This window comes from Lissotriton vulgaris, chromosome 6, assembly GCF_964263255.1.
Source record: "Lissotriton vulgaris chromosome 6, aLisVul1.2, whole genome shotgun sequence".
Lineage (NCBI taxonomy): Eukaryota > Metazoa > Chordata > Amphibia > Caudata > Salamandridae > Lissotriton > Lissotriton vulgaris.
This window is the reverse complement of record NC_141694.1, coordinates 944,098,140-944,117,183: the sequence shown is the minus strand read 5'-3', so window position 1 is coordinate 944,117,183 and position 19,044 is coordinate 944,098,140. Positions and strand designations below refer to the sequence as shown.

General features: G+C 48.3%; 1 protein-coding gene across 2 annotated transcripts in view; it reads right to left on the bottom strand.

Annotated features, from left to right (window-relative positions):
• Window positions 1-19,044, bottom strand: part of TPD52L1 (TPD52 like 1) — a 1,161,028-nt gene that overhangs the window by 474,590 nt on the left and 667,394 nt on the right. The window lies entirely within an intron of this gene.

Sequence of the window (19,044 nt, the reverse complement as noted above, 5' to 3'; positions counted from 1 at the left end):
AGATTTAACTGTCAAAAAGGAGAGATAGTGAATCTCATATTTAACTCTCAAAAGGAGAGATAGTGAAATAAGCCATTGTTCGCTTCATGCTCATAAACAAATTACTACTAATCAGATCTCCGTTCAACCATCCCAAAACTATCAAAACATTTGTCAAATTACACTTTTGATTACAGCAACACCCTCTAAACAGGACAACTCAAAAGACTGTCCAAAGCCCAAAATGTAGCTGTCCACTAATCTTTGGGTTAAAAATCTACCAGATAATTTCAGCCCAAATAAGAAGCCTCCCCCTGTTATTGTTGTGTGGGCTAGATTATTTGCCAAAATACTATTTCCCTACTTAGAAGGGGTCTACGCCTAAATTCTTTGCTGGTAAGATCAACCCACTACCACATTTTATCTCCACTCAGCAAAATGCAACTTGATTGTCTTCTCTACAACCAGGTGTAAATGTAAAGGGAGCAGATGCCATGATTTTGGAACCCCCTTACCCAAAGATTTCTGAAACGCACCTCTCTAATGCTTTTCAGGTAGGCCTAAACTGAAGAACCACCACTTATAATCCGTGAACTCAGGGCACTCATGCCCTACTGGAGATAAATCTTACCACCTTTTATCCTGTAAGGGTGGCAGGTTTTCCCTCATCCCTACCAATTCAACCCCTTACACCCCACTTACTAAACAATAACATTTTATTTGTGTCAAACGATCCAGGACACTATGATAGTGCGGCAATGTTTCTTCCAGGGCTAGAATGTAAGCGATGAATCGAATATCTGCCAATGGAAGGTGACCATATGCATCTATTCTGTGTTTTTCTCTTTTGCCGGCACCTAGAAAAAAAGTAGGTCTTGAAATATTCACGACACAATCCAAAATATATAGACCTGGATAAAAACAATAACTTATGTGTTCTGTGCCGTAAATAATTAATACAAAGACCCTCATTAGAAGGTGTTCCAAGTGACATCCCGGGAAGAGATACCGCTTCAGTCAACTAAGGATTTTCTGGTGTCTGGGCCTAGAATTATTAGTAACTCAAACTCTGGACAGGATGATTCCAGGCCAAGAGTCACCAGACCAAGAGACTTGTGAGGAGTTGTGGGGGTTGCAGGCAGCTGCTCCTGTGCCATGATTAATATGTGTATTTCCTGGACAGTTTTCAGATTTCAGCTATCTCACAATTTTTATTTTGTTACCGATTTGTAGTTTTTGTAAAGCAGCTATCACAAGCAGATGATACTTCAAAGTGCTTATAAAAAAACAGAGGTTGGTGCCTGAGGTGCCACTGTACTTTTCACACACACCAGCACATTATGCCCTCTCTATTTTAGTCTGTCTCTCCTTAATCTCCTACCCTTCGCCCCATTTGCTTTATATTAAACTAGCAGCCCGTCCCGACGTTGTCCGGGGCTGAATGTGTGTACGCTGAGACTGCAGAGCGTCACAGAGTGCTTGCAAGGCCTGTGCGTGTGTGAACAATTATTTTGTGAAATCTTTGTAATGTTCGCCGGTACGTTGATTGGCCTTAATCCCCGCTTGAGGGCCGTAGCAATTTTGGCAGTGGTAAATGCGAAGGCTGCCTGTTGTAAAATTGTGTATGCTGAGACTGCAGTGCGTGACAGCGTGCTTGCGAGACCTGCGCTTGCAATAAGCAAAGATTGTGTTCCCCGCTGTTAGTGTGAGTGGCTTGAGTCCCCGCCTGAGCACCGGAGCAGTATGCAAAGTTTTGTGATCCCCACTGTTAGGCTGAGTGGCTTGAGCCGTAGCAATGTCGCGACCCGTGAAGCCTTGCCCATTGCTGTTTGGCCACGCCCCTCTGACAACATCCACGAGGCGCGCCCTGTGAATGCGGCGCCGATTCAGGTTTTGCCATGCCCCTCTGACAACGGCCAGGCCTACAACGGAGTAATGTGAAGGTTTTTGTTTACAATGCCATTTTCGCTTTTACCAGTAATGATGGGGTATGGCGCGCCCCGTGAATGCCGCGCCTATTGGAGTTTGCTGTTTGTCCACGCCCCTCTCACAACGCCCACAAGGGAGTCCTGTGAAGGTTTGCTTGCCGCGCCCATCGCTGACAGGACAATGCCCACGCCCACAAGGGACTACTTTACCCCTAAGGTTCTTTTATGTTTGTAATGTATTTGGTGGCCACTTGTATAGCCTATGCCCATCTGCTGCAACTGTCCTTTCCAATGCTGTATTGGGTGTTGTGATTGGTGCTGTACTTCTTGAGCTTACCCGCCTTAAAGGTTTGGGTTCTCTCTTTGTGATAGTAGTATGGATTATCCCCCTTCATATTTTCAGAACAGTAATTGAAGAATGTTGTGAGCCCCTATACATATTCTCGAAATCAGTGCAGACTGGATGGCAACTGCCATTGAACTATACATATAGACAGCACCCTGATGAAGGTCGCACACCCGCTTTCATCTTCCTGTAACTTCTGAAACGTGCGTCGGCGCATCTCTGTCTACACAACAATGTATTTTAGAGAATCCTTTAATACTGCACTGTAACTGTTATCACTTTAGGAATTAAGAGTCCTTTATTTGTATTTCATGTCTTGATATATATATATATATATTCACTAAAAAAACCATAGGTTTCACATCAGTTATAGTTAGCTGGAAATTTTACTGACATAAAAACAATGAAATTCCACGTTATAGTTAGTTGGACTCACTATAACTTGCGCGCCTGCAATGCACTGCTGATGACGTCACATATTACATCACTCATGACATGGTCAGTGACATCACTCATGACATCACTGATGACACCATCCAGTGAATGTGTGTCTTTATGAAAAATAAATATGTTTTATATTTGTATTTGTAAAGGACGATGGAAGAATAAATGGTTAAATAAGTGTGTAAATGGATGTTTTTTTTAAAAAGAATTGATTGGTTAACTGCCTTATTAAGTGTATCTTAATGAATACATATATTAACGAGTAATTTTTAAATATTTAAATATATGTATCAGTGTTTCACTTTGTGTATAAGTGGCTGCATGGGTTGGTGACTGACTCACTGTTTGTATGTGTTTTGAAGACAGCATATGTGCAGGACTGTATGGGTGGATGAGTGTGTATATGTGTGTGTTAGTGAGAGAATGCCTGTCTCACTAGTGTCTTTATGAGTAACTACATATGTTTTAATCTTGTGTATATGAGCATTGATGTATATAAGTCAGTATATGTGAGAGTGAGAGATTGAAAGAGTTCCTGTTTAAATAAGTATGTGTTTCTATAAGTGATTGTTTAAGAGAGTAAGTATGTGTAAGTTTCCTTAGAAGTAATGTGCTAATGTACGTATAGCTGTATATGCAAATAAATGGATGTTCAATAGTTTATTTGCATGTGTGAGTATGTGTGTGAGTAACTTTTGTAAGACTGTCGGTGTGTAACAGGATGTATATGTGTATCACTATATATGATGAGTGAGAATATGTATGAGTGACTATATAGAACTGTTGGTGTATGAGTGGATGTGTATATAGATGGTGGAATTACTGAATTGGTTATTGTAACTGGTATGGGTATCTCCATTTTTTTTGAAAATGTTAGTTTCTATTGTTTGAATATGTGTTTCAATGGTTACATTATACTGAAAGGAGGTCTATCAATCTGTCACAAGGATGGTGTCATCAGTGATGTCATGAGTGATGTCACTGACCATGTCATGAGTGATGTAATATGTGACGTCATCAGCAGTGCATTGCAGGCGCGCAAGTTATAGTGAGTCCAACTAACTATAACGTGGAATTTCATTGGTTTTATGTCAGTAAAATTTCCAGCTAACTATAACTGATGTGAAACCTATTGTTTTTTTAGTGAATTTAATAGGTTTTTTAAATGCTAATTCCTAACTATAACTGGTGTGAAACCTATGGTTTTTTCAGTGAATTTCATTGGTTTTTTAAATGCTAATTCCTAACTATAACTGGTGTGAAACCTATGTTTTTTTCAGTGAATTTCAAATGTTTTTTAAATTCTAATTCCTAACTATAAGTCTCACTTTATAAATAAGACTGTTAGCACTCTAGTTGTTCTTTAGAACACTCTGGTACATTCTGTCATTGGGCTACAGTTGGGCTACATCTAGCTGATATTTGGGCTACATTTGGATTTTTTGGTCTCTGGTGGACATCTTTGGGCTACATTGGGCTACATTGGGCTACATTTGGGCTACATTTTGGCATATATATAGCCCAATGTAGCACAATATATATTTTTTCAAAGTTAATTTTCGTAAAAACCACTTAAGAATAGGGCTACCAGTCCCTACAATTTTTCCCAATTTTTTATTTTTTTTTTTACTTTGGAGCGCTCCCGGTGCGCTTCCCGGGGAGCGCCCCGAAAAGCGTACTTTTATAAAGCGCCCCCGGACGCGCTCCGGGGAGCGTCCCGTAAGTGGCAATATCGCGAACGAAAACATGATCGTGACGTATCGCGTAGCCGCGTCCGCGTGATACGCACGGCGTAAGCGCACCCGGAAGTACTCGAGCGAATACGATCGCGCAACGTAAACATCCAACGCGCTTACGCTACGCGACCCGGAGCGCCCCCGGGCGCGCCCGGGGGCGCGTAGCGTAAGCGCTGGGTCATGTGACCTGAAAATAACACTTTTCATTGGTTCATAACAGTTTTAGTTTCATAAAGATGAAGCCCCTGGTCTTGTGACCTGAAAATAACACTTCTCATTGGTTCAGGACAGTTTTTTTTCCAAATGATGAAAGACCCCACCTTTTTTCCTTATTCTGACTTTGTCCTTTGACTGAGGAAGACCTGTTTGTACATCTCTGTACCTTTTTGATCTTAATAATGGCTTCAGTAGCAGCAGCAGCTGGTGCATCTGCCCCACCACCACCACCACCACCACCAACAGGACCAGCTCCAGATTATATTGGTGGTCAAGAAGAGGAGGAGGAGGAAGAGGAAGAGGAGGAGGGGAGGAGAAGATGGCTGCCTGAAGAAAATACCCCATACAAACCCAAGCCACACATTGTATGGGAGTTTTTTTCAATCCCAGAGGGCAAGAAAAAAGTGAATGAGGCCAAGGTAACTTGCCTAATCTGCAATGAAGAACTCTCACGGGGCAACCCAAACAAAAAATATTCATTTGGTAACTATACCATGATTCGTCATATGACCCGAAAGCACCCAAACAACTACTCTCGTGCAGAGCTCAGGGAACTGGCCAGTAACCTCCCCCAGTCGTCACGGACCACCTCCCAAAGAAACCAACCCACTTCATCGGGACCAGAAACATCAGAGATGATGCCTTGTATTCAGCCAAGATTTGCTGATTTTAAAATCACTTGTTCTGCATGTGGCAAGCTTATTGCCTATGGTGAAAAAAGCGTAAAGCTCATCGTCCTTGCAGGTGATAATCATTGATCAGTGATGTCATTTGAGATGTCATCAGTGATGTCATCAGTGATGTCACTGAGCATGTCATGAATGATGTAATATGTGACATCATCAGCAGTGGATTGCGGGTGCGCGATATATAGTTAGCGCATCTAACTATATATGCGAATTTCAATGGTTTTATGCGAGTAAAATAAGGTTTTGAAAATGCTAATCCCTAACTATATATGGGCTAAAACCTATGGTTTTTTCATTGAATTTCAATGTTTTTTTATTAACAAATATCAAAAGCTGTCAAATGTCAAGTACGTGATAGGTAAAAACATTTTTGTGTTTATGCACGCGGATGTGCTTTAAACGCTGCCACCCCCCCTCCTCTTTTCTCTTAGAAGTACTCTCTCTTTGCAGATAGTGAAGGGTAGTTAACGCAGGCCTTTGCCCCCGTTGTAATCCGTCGTGCCTGCTTGTCTCTCCATTTGATTGATTGTTATCCAAGCATTTACTATTTTAGAATTTTTTCTCTTTGTTTCATTCTCTATTTACTAACAAGCACAAAGCCGCAATACTCTGTTTAGTCTTTGCAGATAGTGAAAAATCGTGTTAAAAAAAAAAATAATCGAGCAAAATCAGTAGGCCACTAATGGGATCTCTTTTTGACCTCGCTAAAATAGAAACATTAGGAACAACCCTTCATGAGAAATACGAAACTAGTGAGATGAACTGAGCTCCACACCATGATGGCTGCAAGACAGCTCGGCTCCGCCACCCACCCCGCCCAAAATAACGATAAACTCTATGCAAATATTATAAATATATACAACACACCAGCAAAGTAACAGGGTAAAACATTTTATTAAATAACTATTTACATAACTATTTTATACTTTTTGTTGCCTGATCCGGCTAGCTCAATCGTTCGAGCATGAAACTCATGCATTCTGATAGCAAGCGTTGTTGCTGATGCTATGCAAACAAAAACTGGTTTTCAGTTTGTACATTCTTCAAGATTTTTCATCCAAGGCTGGTTGAGAGTTTGTAGAACGATGGCTTCAGATTTTCAACATACGGTGTGGTGGCGCGGACTGGGAGGGTGCGCTTGACTTCTGCCCCCTCCCCAAGTCGTGTTGCCCTGGCGTGGCCTAAGATCGCCCCCGACATAGGCGGCCGGCTCCCGGGGTCCGGCGGAACTTTTTGCCTTTTGATGACTCTTCCATTCTGGACCTTATCCCACAATCCGTTTGACCTGAAGACACGCTGTAGTGGGGCGCCCCTTTACCGTTTCAGTTGCCATTCCGCCCGCTTTTGCTACACTGTGCCTCTTCCGCCATTCAGCTGTTTACTGCCCGCTCTTGCGACTACAGCGTCTCGCTCACCATGTAGTTGACTTGCTCCCGCTCCTGCGATGCAACTATAGGCGGCTGCCACAGGACTCTCAAAATGGCGGCCGCCTCTTCAGATTTGGGCGTGGTCCACTAAAATGGCCATGGGACACCTTGGAACTCGGACGCTTGTCTGCTAGGGCTTGGGCCCCATTCTCGAAAGCATCCACTGAGCCTTGAAGATTCGACAAAAGTCTTGGGGGCCCCCGACTCCCGCAGGCTTCTGGTGGGGAGCGGCTGCCATGATTGCTCTTGGAATGGCCACGACTGAAATACGAGATGGTGGTGCTCTCATGCTAACGCCAGCTTCAGTCTGAAACATCCAGAAACACTGTAGACTACCAATTCGATCAGTTCCGGTAGCGCCCCAACGTGACCCGGTAGGGAAGAACTTGCCCTCCCCTCTTTGACTGATGGTTCTTGTTGCCTGTCCCTTCTGTTGTCATTTAACAGAACTTTTTAGACTGCTGAAAGGGGTTGTGTTCCGACCGCTGGTTGGTGGAGACATTTTGACTATATTCTGGACCTACGTTGTCGCGTAATGCGTTATATGACACGCCGCGTTAGCGCACCCGGAAGTACTCCAGTGCGCGAAGCGCAGCTTCCCGGAAGGGATCCGGGGCGCGGCGCGCAGCGCGTAACGTAAGCATAACAGGTCATGTGACTTGTTAATAAAACTTTTCATTGGTTCATTTTACTTTTGTTATACTAATGATGAAAGGCTTGGTCATATGACCTAAAAATTACGCTTTTTATTGCTTTCAAACATTATTTTTTCTTAAACATATATGTTATAATGTTCCAGGCTAATGTATTTTCCCGGAAAATTTACAACTGTCCTGCAAGTAAAATATATTCTTTTTTCTAGCAAAAGGGCGTTTCTTCGTCCCATGACGGAGCCGTTGAGCAAAAGATGCTCGGCCTGCTGCCTTAGTCGCCGATACGCTCGAATATCAGATTCTTATCGATCACTTTATGTTGCAGGAGTAAAAAACACAACAGCCCTTGACCATTTATCTTTACTGCGTTCCTGCGTATTACACCTTTTATCCGTCATGTAATTGGACTGCTTTATTTCACTTGCCTTTTACTGATTCGAAAACAGTGACTAAAATTAAAAACTTTACCAATGTAAATACTACTACCATGTTTTGTTTTAAAAACCTTTATTGTGAAAATGTCAGTATACAAATACGGGTCTATAACCACGTTGGCCGGCCACGGAGCAAACTGGAATCGTATATGATGAGGAGACATTTACACTGTAGAGGAACGCAACGAGCGGGCCATTAGGTTGCAAGAACCAAGGTGTCTAACAGTTGCGGAATCGGTGGACGTACATTTTGTAATTAAAATACGACAGGGTCACTCACAATAAAATTATCTAGATATACATTTCCGGGCAAGTACCATGCGTGATGTTAATTCGAACTTTCAATAGTACAGTAATCAATAACACATCAGAACTTAATATCAATAAGGATGTCGAAATATTCAATCAATTCTCATTCCGTCCGAGTTCCAAGGTGTCCCAGGGCCATGTTAGTGACCAGGCCCAAATCCGAAGAGCCGTCCGCCATTTTAAGACTCCTGTGGCAGCCGCCTATCGCTGCACCGCAAGAGTGGGCGCAACTCAACTACATGGTGAGCGAGACGCTGAAGCCGCAAGAGCGGGCGAGAAACAGCTGAATGGCGGATGAGGCACAGTGTAGCAAAAGCGGGCTGAATGGCAACTGAAACGGTAAAGGGGCGCCCCAGTACAGCCGACGAGCCTCCACCTGGGGAGACCCGTTCACGCCGCCTCCCCCCCCCCCCCCCGGGGCGCCCCACGCCGTTTTTCGGAGCAGCATTGTAGGATGCCAAAACCAGTGTGACAACTTACTGGACATCACCTGGATGCCATCCACATCTCAGCGCGTTCTGCTGCCTTGGGACTATTCGCACAACAGACCGCTACTGACGAGGCCTCCCCGCGCACCCCCCGGGACGCCCCACGCCCTTTTTCGGAGCTGCATTGTAGGATACCAAAAACCAGTGCGGCACCCAGGTAACATCACCTGGGTGCCCTCCAGAACTCAGCACGTTGTGCTGCCTTGGGACTATTCACACAAAACACAGCTACTGACCATTGTTGCTTCTTTTTTCTAAAAAATGTTTAAATGTATTTACTGTTTTTGTTGCATTCTATATATTTAAAAGTTATTAAAGTGTTATAATCCTACTTTGTTGGAGTACTATATATTTATAATGTGACACATAATTGTAAAAACTTTGATGTACAAAGAGGCATCCCTGGAATCTTCCGCTTCAGGCTCGGTCCCACACACCCTCACAGTGAGAATCCCCTCCCCAAGCACAATACAGGATGGTTATCAGATAGTAGGAACGCGTGTGGTGTGACAGATCTACTGTAACTCCTTTGAAGAGGGGTGATTCTCTACAGCTGGGGCCATAAACTACATCTGCAGGGCTAGGTGATAGCCTGGGACCGGCCTGAACAATCGGACACAGAGGAAGAAGAGTGTCAGAGGGTGCGGTAGTGAATAGGGTGAAAGAGTGGTGTCGGGCGGGCACAGGGTGTGATTCTCAGGGAAGAGCAGCGCACATGGGAGGAGGTTTCTGGCCCATGCATGAGAGAGAGAGCGGGGGTGACCAGTGCGTGGGGGAGATGCTTGCGAGGGTGAGGAGCCATGCTGAGGATCGGCGGCGTGCAGAGAGTGGGTCTGGTCAAGGCATCTAAAATGGCTGGCGTGCTCAACAAAAGTGTGGCATTGCAAAAAAGACAAGATGGCGCAGGCAATGTTTATCAATAAGGATTAATTTATAACAATTATTTAAAACTAAATATTTACTCGCAGTGACAAAATGGCGGTCAACACTTCCTGATTTCCATCGAATCGAACGTTAACAGACGTCACGCAACAAAAAAAAAAACGCTCACGCACAGCCGCTGGAAGACATGTATCAACATATATGAGCCTCCTCAGCCACCCTCAGAAAACATAGGGGGTCAGGATACGTCTCCCGTGCCCCCTTATACCTAGTAATTTAATGAAATCGAAACACAAAATGGCGAATTCACGTTTCGCTACCAGTTTGCGAACCGAGAAGCGCTTCTACCTCGAAAAATCAAATTTTTATTATTTGCCCCACGGGACCCTTTAATAACCCCAACATCATTCCTAGGGGGTCAAGAGAGGTCTACCTAGCCCCCTTTCATTAAATTCCCCCTTCGTTTTTCTCCTCTTGTCTCTCGATCCTACCGACAGACAAGATGGCGGCCGCACCGGACTGTTTAGAATGTTGACAGACACCGGAGAGCCAATCAGCTTCGCTTCGCAAAGCTCCGTTACGCGAAAAGTACGCGATCTGGGACGCTGTCACAGATATACCTGTTTTTTAAACGTTAATTTCTCAAAATCCACTGGAGCACATATATTGAGACCCAGCAAAGGCACATCGGGCTAACAGTCCCTATAATTTTGCCAAGTTTCGTGCAAATCCATTCAGCCGTTAATTTGCGAACCGAGAAACGCTTCTACCGTGAAAAATCACATTTTTTTAATTTTCCCCACGGGACCCTTTAATAACCCCAACATCATTCCTAGGGGGTCAAGAGGGGTCTACCTTGCCCCCTTTCATTAAATTCCCCCTTCGTTTTTCACCTCTTCTTGTCTCTCGATCCCACCGAGAGACAAGATGGCGGCCGCTCCGGACTGTTTAGAATGTTGACAGACACCGGAGAGCCAATCAGCATCGCTTCGCAAAGCTCAGTGACGCGAAAAGTACGCGATCTGGAGCGCTACCCGGGACGCTGTCACAGATATATAATTTTTTTAAAACGTTAATTTCTCAAAATCCACTGGAGCACATATATTGAGACCCAGCAAAGGCACATCGGGCTAACAGTCCCTCCAATTTTGCCAAGTTTCGTGCAAATCCATTCAGCCGTTCGAGCTAAAAGTGAGGCCAAACGCCCTATGGAAATTAACATGGGAAAAACGCGTTTTGGGACCCCCCTTTTTTCTCAGCCCCCCCTTGACGAAACCCCCCCAAATTTTCAAGGGCTGCTCAGAAACAAAATGTGCCATTTTCCTGAAAATTTCAGCCGATTCCGTCCACAAACGCCAAAGTTATTAGACATAGAATTTTCAAAAGTCCCATAGGAAAAAAATCCTAACTATATATACCTACTGGCGATAGCCAGTAGGTAATATATATATATATATATATATATATATATATATATATATATATATATATATATATTCACTGAAAAAACCATAGGTTTTAGCGCATATATAGTTAGGGATTAGCATTTACAAAACCTTAATTTACTCGCACAAAACCATAGAAATTCGCTTATATAGTTAGATGCAATAACTATATATCGCGCACCCGCAATCCACTGCTGATCATCTCACATATTACATCATTCATGACATGGTCAGTGTCATCACTGATGACATCACTGATGACATCTCAAATGACATCACTGATGACATCACTGATGACAACATCCAGTGACTGTATGTTTCTGTAAAGTTAAAATATGTCTTACATATTGAAGAATGAGTGGATGTATAAGTGTCTGGATGAAGGATTTAGTAGGTGCATGACTGACTGTATGAGTGAGTGATTAAATGTGTCTCACTGAGTGCATGGGTTAGTGACTAAACTGTCTTAATTTGTGCATCATTATGTCTGTTGTTCTGTAAACTGCTGCATGTGTTGATCAGTAGCTATATGAGTAACTATATGGGTTATTGATTGGTTGCCCAAGTATTTGTATGGGAGACTGAGTGTGTATAAGTGGCTCGGAGGTGTATGACTCTGTGCATAGATGTGTGAGCAGTTGATTCACTAGATGTATGGGTTCAAAAGTGCATGTGGAAACAGCTGTATGGGCGGTTGACTGTGTGCATGAGTGTATTGGTGAGTGAATGGATATCTCAGTGCTACATGTCAAAGTAAGTACATATGTAAAACACAGTACATGTGAGAGTTGAATGGGGCGTGGCTTGGGCGCCGATGGCGATGGTCGCCTGAGAGCTCGGCTCCGGGACTGAGCCCAGGATTATCCTGTAAATCGGATGCCGTGGGGCACCCTAACCCCCGCAAACTGTTGATCGGCCCGACTGGAACCTGCTGAGGCACCTGGCGCAGCCCGGACGAGTGGTGATCTGCCGGAAAATCGAAGTTTGTGGTCCCGAGGAGAGTTACCCAACATGGCGCCCGGACCCCATTGTCCCCTCGGACGGGACCATTAGACTGGAGGAACATCGCTGGTTACAGCGCGCCCTCCACCCTTTTGTCTTCCAGGGATGTAAGGATCTGGACTTTGAACTGATGGGACTCTGACATTGGAGATTGCGCCTGGATGATCGGATGCCCCCACCATAGTGGACCTCGGCACACGGACGCCTGGAGGCCCTGACGGTGGCACCGACCCACTACACAGCACTTGGCTGCATCTCCCCGATCGACCCGATCCCATGGGAGGCACAACCCCCTGGCGCCACAAAGTCTCTGGCGGTGTAGGTGGCCCTCGCTCCGGGTCCTCGCTAACCAGACGGGCCTGCCCGGCCAGGTGCCGAGTGTCTCCGCCTCCTCCTAAGTGCTCTCCGACGACGCGGTGGTGGCGTGAGCCGAAACTGTGGAGGTCCAACAGGCCCTGGAGAAGGGGATCGCCAGCCCTCAGCCCGAGGGCCTGCAATCGGGAGAGTCATAGCCGACGCCCGCACTCGGTGGCGCCTTTGCCTGGGTCCACACTGTGCGCTTCCCGCGACATGGGGAAACCAAGGGGGGCCAAGGGGACTACCCCCGCCGCCTCTGACTCGGAGGCCCCGGACAAAGAGGACCGTAGAGACCCGGGGAGTGCTGGTGGAGCACCATTGCAGCAACAGTTTGACCACGTCCTGGAGGCTATCGCGACCACACGCTCGGCCCTTCAGCAGGACATTGCCCAGGTGGCGACGAGCCTGGGCCTCCTTAGAGCGGATCACAGCAAGCTTTCGGACAGGGTCAAGGACGTGGAAGGCTCGGTGAAAACCTTGGAGCCGGCGCAGCGATCCTTGTCCGCGACAATGAAAGATGCCCTGTCCCGGATTTCTGCCCTGGAACAGCGAGCGGAAGATGCAGAAGGCCGTAACAGGCGCAACAACATCCGAGTGGTAGGCCTGCCGGAGAAGATCGAAGATGGCGACATGGTGGCCTACTTGGAAGCCTGGCTCCGAGACACGGTGGCCCCGGAGGGTTTATCCTCCTTCTACACCCTTGAACGAGCTCATAGAGTCCCAGCGAGGCCACCACAACAGGGCCGTGCACCGCGTCCGGTGGTGGCACGCCTATTGGATTTTCGCGACAGAGACCTCATCCTCAATGCCGCCAGACATAATGGCCCCTTTAAGGTGGAGAACAGCCAGGTGAACATCTTCCCGGATTACACCTATGAAACCCAACGCAGGCGGTTTTCATTCTTGGCGGTCAAGCACGAGCTCCGGAGCGAGGGCATCCAATACTCGCTCCTATTTCCTGCAAAGCTCCGCATCATTGTCGATGACAAGACTCAATTTTTTGATACCCCGGAGGATGTCTGTAACTGGCTTGAACTCTATAGAGCTGGGAAAGATGGTTTCACCTCCGCATCTCAGCTAGCGGTGGAGCCGGGACAGCGACGCCGGTCTAAGAGGATACGGAGTCGCCGGGGCCGGTCGGGCGGCCCTTCAACTGCGGAGACTTCGACGGAGCGGAAGGGAGTGTTGGAGGTGTTATCTGCACTATCTGGCTCACGAGACGGTACCATTGAAGAAGAAGAGGACCCTGGTGACGAGGGAGTACCGACGGACTCGGAGGACTCGGTGACGGATAGCGTCCACACGCCGGTGATCACACCGAAATCGGTTGAGGACCTTCTGGATGGACAGGGTTGACGGGGTGAGCTGCATCCTTTTGGGTGGGGGCCCGAAGCGGGGGTGGCGGGAGCCGATGGTTGATCATGATCTCCGGAGAACTGGGGGGTGGGGTGCCTTGCTCTTGCCCCGAGGGTTTCCGATATTGTTTTGGGCTTGCTTTAGTCCTGGTAGCCAGGGCATCGAGGGCCCACTGCCACCGCCCAGCCCGCACCTGGCCCTTAAGGCCTTCCTACGGTGGCGACCGCAGGATTAGTTGGGGACAAGGGGATTTCTGTGGGCATGGTTTGGATGGGAACTGGATGGTGCTATTTGGGTCCTGTTCTGGGGAGGGTGGGCAGGGATTTGGTTAGAATAAGAGTTGTTGAGTTTTGGTTGGGGAAAATGGCCGCCATCAGTGCTGGGTTGATTGTTGTTCGTTCTTTGTTGGGACCCAGATGGGGAGACTTTGCACAAACAATATGGGACAATGGCTGATGCTGCTAATGTGAAATGTATCACTTGGAACGTACGGGGGCTTCACACCATGTCTAGGAGGCACAAAGTCCACGCTTATTTAGTGCGTAGGGGAGTACAAATGGCGCTGCTGCAGGAGACCCATCTGAACAAGGCGGAAGGGGCGGCGCTACAGCGTAGGTGGAAGGGGCAGGTCTTTTACACATCGTACTCCGCGTATGCAAGGGGGGCGCTAATTTGGATTAGAGCTGGGGTTCCCTTCCAGGTCACAAACTCAGTGGTAGATCCAGAGGGGCGCTACGTGGCCATATCGGGCACTCTGGGGGCGAGGGATCTAAACGTTTGCTGTGTGTACGCACCCAACATGAACCAGATTGCCTTCCTTTCCAGGTTATCGGGCTCGTTGGCCCACTTTTTCACTGGGCCCCTCCTGCTCGGTGGGGATTTCAATTCAGTAGTGGATGTGGAGACCGACCGCTCGCATCCGCCCCTCCCTGACTCTCCGGTCCGCCGTGTGGCTAAAGGTCGTGGGGACTGGCAGTTGCGCTGGGGTCTGACGGATATTTGGAGGGCGCAACACCCCGACACTAGAGATTATTCCTACTTTTCGGGCCTCCACGAGTTACACGTTAGGTTGGACGGATTTCTTGGCTCGACTGAACTGGTTTCAGCGGCGGTCCGCTCCGAGTATTTGACTAGGACCATCTCGGACCATAACCCCCTCCTGCTGGCCCTTCGCTGGTTTCCTGGGGCGCCTGCGGTGCCCACCTGGAAGTTACGTCCCGAGATTCTCGAGGACACTGTATTCAAAGCGGACTTAGGAGACAAGATCGCGGAGTACTTAGCGTCCAACAGGGGCACCGCGAGCTCGAGAGCGCTGGAATGGGACGCTTTTAAGGTGGTGGTGAGGGGTTAATGCATCACCAAGAAGGTAGGTATGAGGCGGGTTATCCTCAATGACTTAGATATCGCCGATCGGAGGCTCCGTGAGTTGGAACTCCGCCGCCCCGGACACCCTGAACTCCAGGGACGCACGGCGGAGGCGAAGGAGGCGGTGGCGGCGGAGGTCGAGCGGCTGCGCTGCTTCGACTACAAGGCCTATACGGTTCGGTCCCTCGCAGAGGGGGATAGGTCGAGCGCATTGCTGGCGTGGCTGGCTAACCCTACGCGCCAGACCTCACTGACGACGTCCATGCGCATGGCGGACGGGACCGTGGTGCACACTCAGCCTGAGATTCTGAGCTGCTACCGGCACTACTACGACCATCTATATCGCAGTCGTTCTGCCAGAGACCCTGACCTTCTCGAGGATTATCTACGGCCCCTGGAGCTCCCAACGGTGGAGCCTGACGTAGCAAAAGCCCTGGGGTCCGATATCGAACTGGGGGAGATCCGCAGCGCCATTAAAAAGATGGCGCGGAATAAGACCCCGGGCCTAGACGGCCTTCCTGTAGAATTTTATGCAGCCTATGCTGATCTCCTAGCCCCAAGATTGGTGATCGTATATAGAGAGGCGAAGAGGCTTGGACGGCTCCCCGGCTCGATGCGCGAAGCCTTAGTGGTTCCCCTCCTCAAACCGGGGCGGGACTCGGCAGATCCGGCGTCCTATCGTCCCTTATCGATGCTGACAGTCGATTATAAAATTCTGAGCAGCATCTTGGCCTCGAGACTGCTGGGCCACATGAGCTCCCTGGTACATGAGGACCAGGCTGGGTTCATCCCCAAGCGAAACACGACCATGAATATCCGTAGGTTGTTCCGCTTGCTGGGGGAACCGCTCGTGGACGCTCCGTGCCCGGTGGTCCTATCGGTAGATTTAGAGAAGGCATTTGATAGCCTGGAGTGGGACTACCTGCACACTGTGTTACGGCGGTTCGGCCTCGGCGAGGGTTTTATCAGATGGACCACGGTCTTATATACCTCTGTATCGGCCAGGGTTCGGGCAGGCCCGCTAATTTCCTCACAATACCCGGTGGAGAGAGGCACGAGACAGGGCTGCTCGTTATCCCCACTTCTCTTCACGCTGGCGGTGGAGCCTCTCGCGCTGCTACTCCGATCGGGGGCCCATTATAATGGCTTCTGGACACCGTCGGGCCCGCACTACATTTCGTTATACGCCGATGACCTGTTGCTCTTCCTTGAAGACCCGGTTGTTGCCCTGCATGGGGCAGCGATGGCGCTCACGGCGTTTGGGGAGGTCTCGGGCCTCCGGGTGAACTGGGCTAAGACATGCCTTTTCCCGGTTCGCAGAGGCACCCCCAGCCCTGTTCTCGATAGAGAGATTAGATGGGAACCCGACTGCTTTAAGTACCTGGGGGTGTATGTCTACCATGAACCATCTGACCTCCTAGACGGGAACATTGCCAGATGCAGTCGAGCGCTGCGGGGTAGTATGGACTTCTGGGCTACGTTACCGCTTTCGATGGCGGGGCGGATCGCATTGCTCAAAATGGTGGCGCTTCGCCGGTTGCTGTATTATTTCCGGGCACTGCCGATCTGGATTCCGCCGGCCACGTTTAGACTCTTACGGTCGATGATAGTCGGATTCCTCTGGGGCTCGGGCCGCCGCAGAGTGGCCCTCAAGACCCTGATGAGGCCGAAAGCCGAGGGTGGGCTTGCGGTGCCAGATTTTGAGAAATACTATCTAGCGGCGCAGCTCCAGACCTTCACCCAGGAGATCGCCAGGGAATTCCGGGGCCCAGAGGACAGGAGAGGTACGGGGACAGCCAGGCATGTTCTCTCCTTCATAGCGCTACGACAACGCTTGGCCTTGCAAGACCTGTCGCTGGAGGAGAAGACCGTTCGCCTGTGTTGGAACCGAGCCCACGCCCGGGGCCAATTGCGATTACCATATGCGCCTGAAATACCTTTAGGGATGCTGACGGCCTTGCCCCATGGTGGTGATTGGTCACGGTTGGCGGACTGGGAGGACGCGGGACTGCAGTTGGTGGGGGACCTCTATGAGGATGGGGCGCTCTTGCCCTTTCAGGAGCTCATTGACCGATTCGAGGTTCCCCGCGGAGACTTCCTATTGCACTCGGCCCTGGTCCGAGCGATCCAGGCGCACTGGAAATGCGGGCAAGAGGAGCCCCCTACGTCTCCGGTGTGCCAATACGTCATGATGTCTGCGGGCACGGTGAAGGCGGTCACTTGCCTCTACGGCAGACTGATCAATGAGGGGCTGACCCCCCTCACGACCTTGAGAGCCCGTTGGGAAGCGGACATAGGCAAGGAGATTCCGGAGACGACCTGGTCCCAACTCGTGCGGCGGGCTTGGAAGGGCACGCGCCATGCCCGCTTTCAGTTGGTCCACTATTACGTACTCCATAGGGCATATCTGACTCCGGCGAAAATCCAACAGTATTTCGCCACAGGCTCGGCGAACTGCCCTAGATGCCCGGCGCCGGAGGCGGACCTCCTCCATATGTTGTGGGCCTGCCCGGGATTGTCCTCCTACTGGGAGGAAGTGGGGAGGACCCTGGAGGAGGTAACAGGGAGATCCTTATCGGTTGATGCGGCAGTGGGACTCTTGCATTGGTTTCCACATACCCCCAAAAACAAAATTTCCAGTAAATTCATTGATTTGGGGCTTCTCCTAGCTAAACGAGAGGTGACCAGGAACTGGAAGGCACGGGCTGGTCCGACCGGGAGCAGGTGGCACAGCGAACTCTTGAAGTGGGCAGCGGGTGAAAGTACGTTGAGATACCAACTAGCTGGGAGACAGCATAACGAGAAGGCACAGGAGGCAGCGCTGGAATGGGAAACATTAGTGCAGGCCCTCAGGGATTATTGCGCCCCCAGTGACTCTGACAGTGAGGGAGCAGCGCGCCCCGAGTCCCGTTAGGCGATTGCAATTTATGTTTCTGATACTCTCCTCATGGGTCCTCTCATGAATCCTACTGCGGCTGCTACCATACACTGATGGCGGGGTTGGGTTGGGTGGGGATTGATTTGGGTCATAGTGTTTTATGGGAGGGGTTTTCTTTGGGGTTTTATAGGCTTGTTTAGAAAAGCAGATGACGGACAGTGAATTATCCGGACCAGCTTTACTTCCCTGCTGTACCCCCATTGGATTTTGCCGCCTGACCGTTGGGCTGTGGGCTGAATGGCTGTATATGGGTACATGCTACTGGGGGATGGTGGGATGCATTTCATTGATTTTATTGGATTTATACTGCTGGTCGTATATGTAACAATTTGCTAATTCCTGCAATAAAAATATATTTCAAAAAAAAAAAAAAAAAAAAAAGAGAGTTGACATATATAAATAACTGTGCATAAGAGCCAATGAATGTGTGAGTGGCTGTATGGATCATTGTGAATTTGTATCAGGGATTGTATAAGAGAGTAAATATGTGTTAGTATATGTTTGAAAAAGTAAGGTGTGTTTAACTGTATAGTTGAGGAAATGGAGGTGTGATTGATTCTTTGCATGACTGACTAGGTGTGTGAGTAACTCCATGGATGAGTGACAGTCTTTGAGTGTCTGTTTACATTGAGTGTATCTAAGGTTATATTAGAGTCTGAAGAGGTTCATCGTATTATCACATGAATGATGTCATCAGTGATGTGATCAGTAATGTCAAATGAGATGTCATCAGTGATGTCATCAGTGATGTCATTTGAGTTGTCATCAGTGATGTCATCAGTGATGTCATTTGAGATGTCATCAGTGATGTCATCAGTGATGTCACTGACCATGTCATGAATGATGTAATATGTGACATGATCAGCAGTGGATTGCGGGTGCGCGATATATAGTTATTGCATCTAACTATATATGCGAATTTCTATAGTTTTGTGCGAGTAAATTAAGGTTTTGTAAATGCTAATCCCTAACTATATATGGGCTAAAACCTATGGTTTTTTCAGTGAATTTCAATGGTTTTTTAATAGCAAATATCAAAAGCTGTCATAT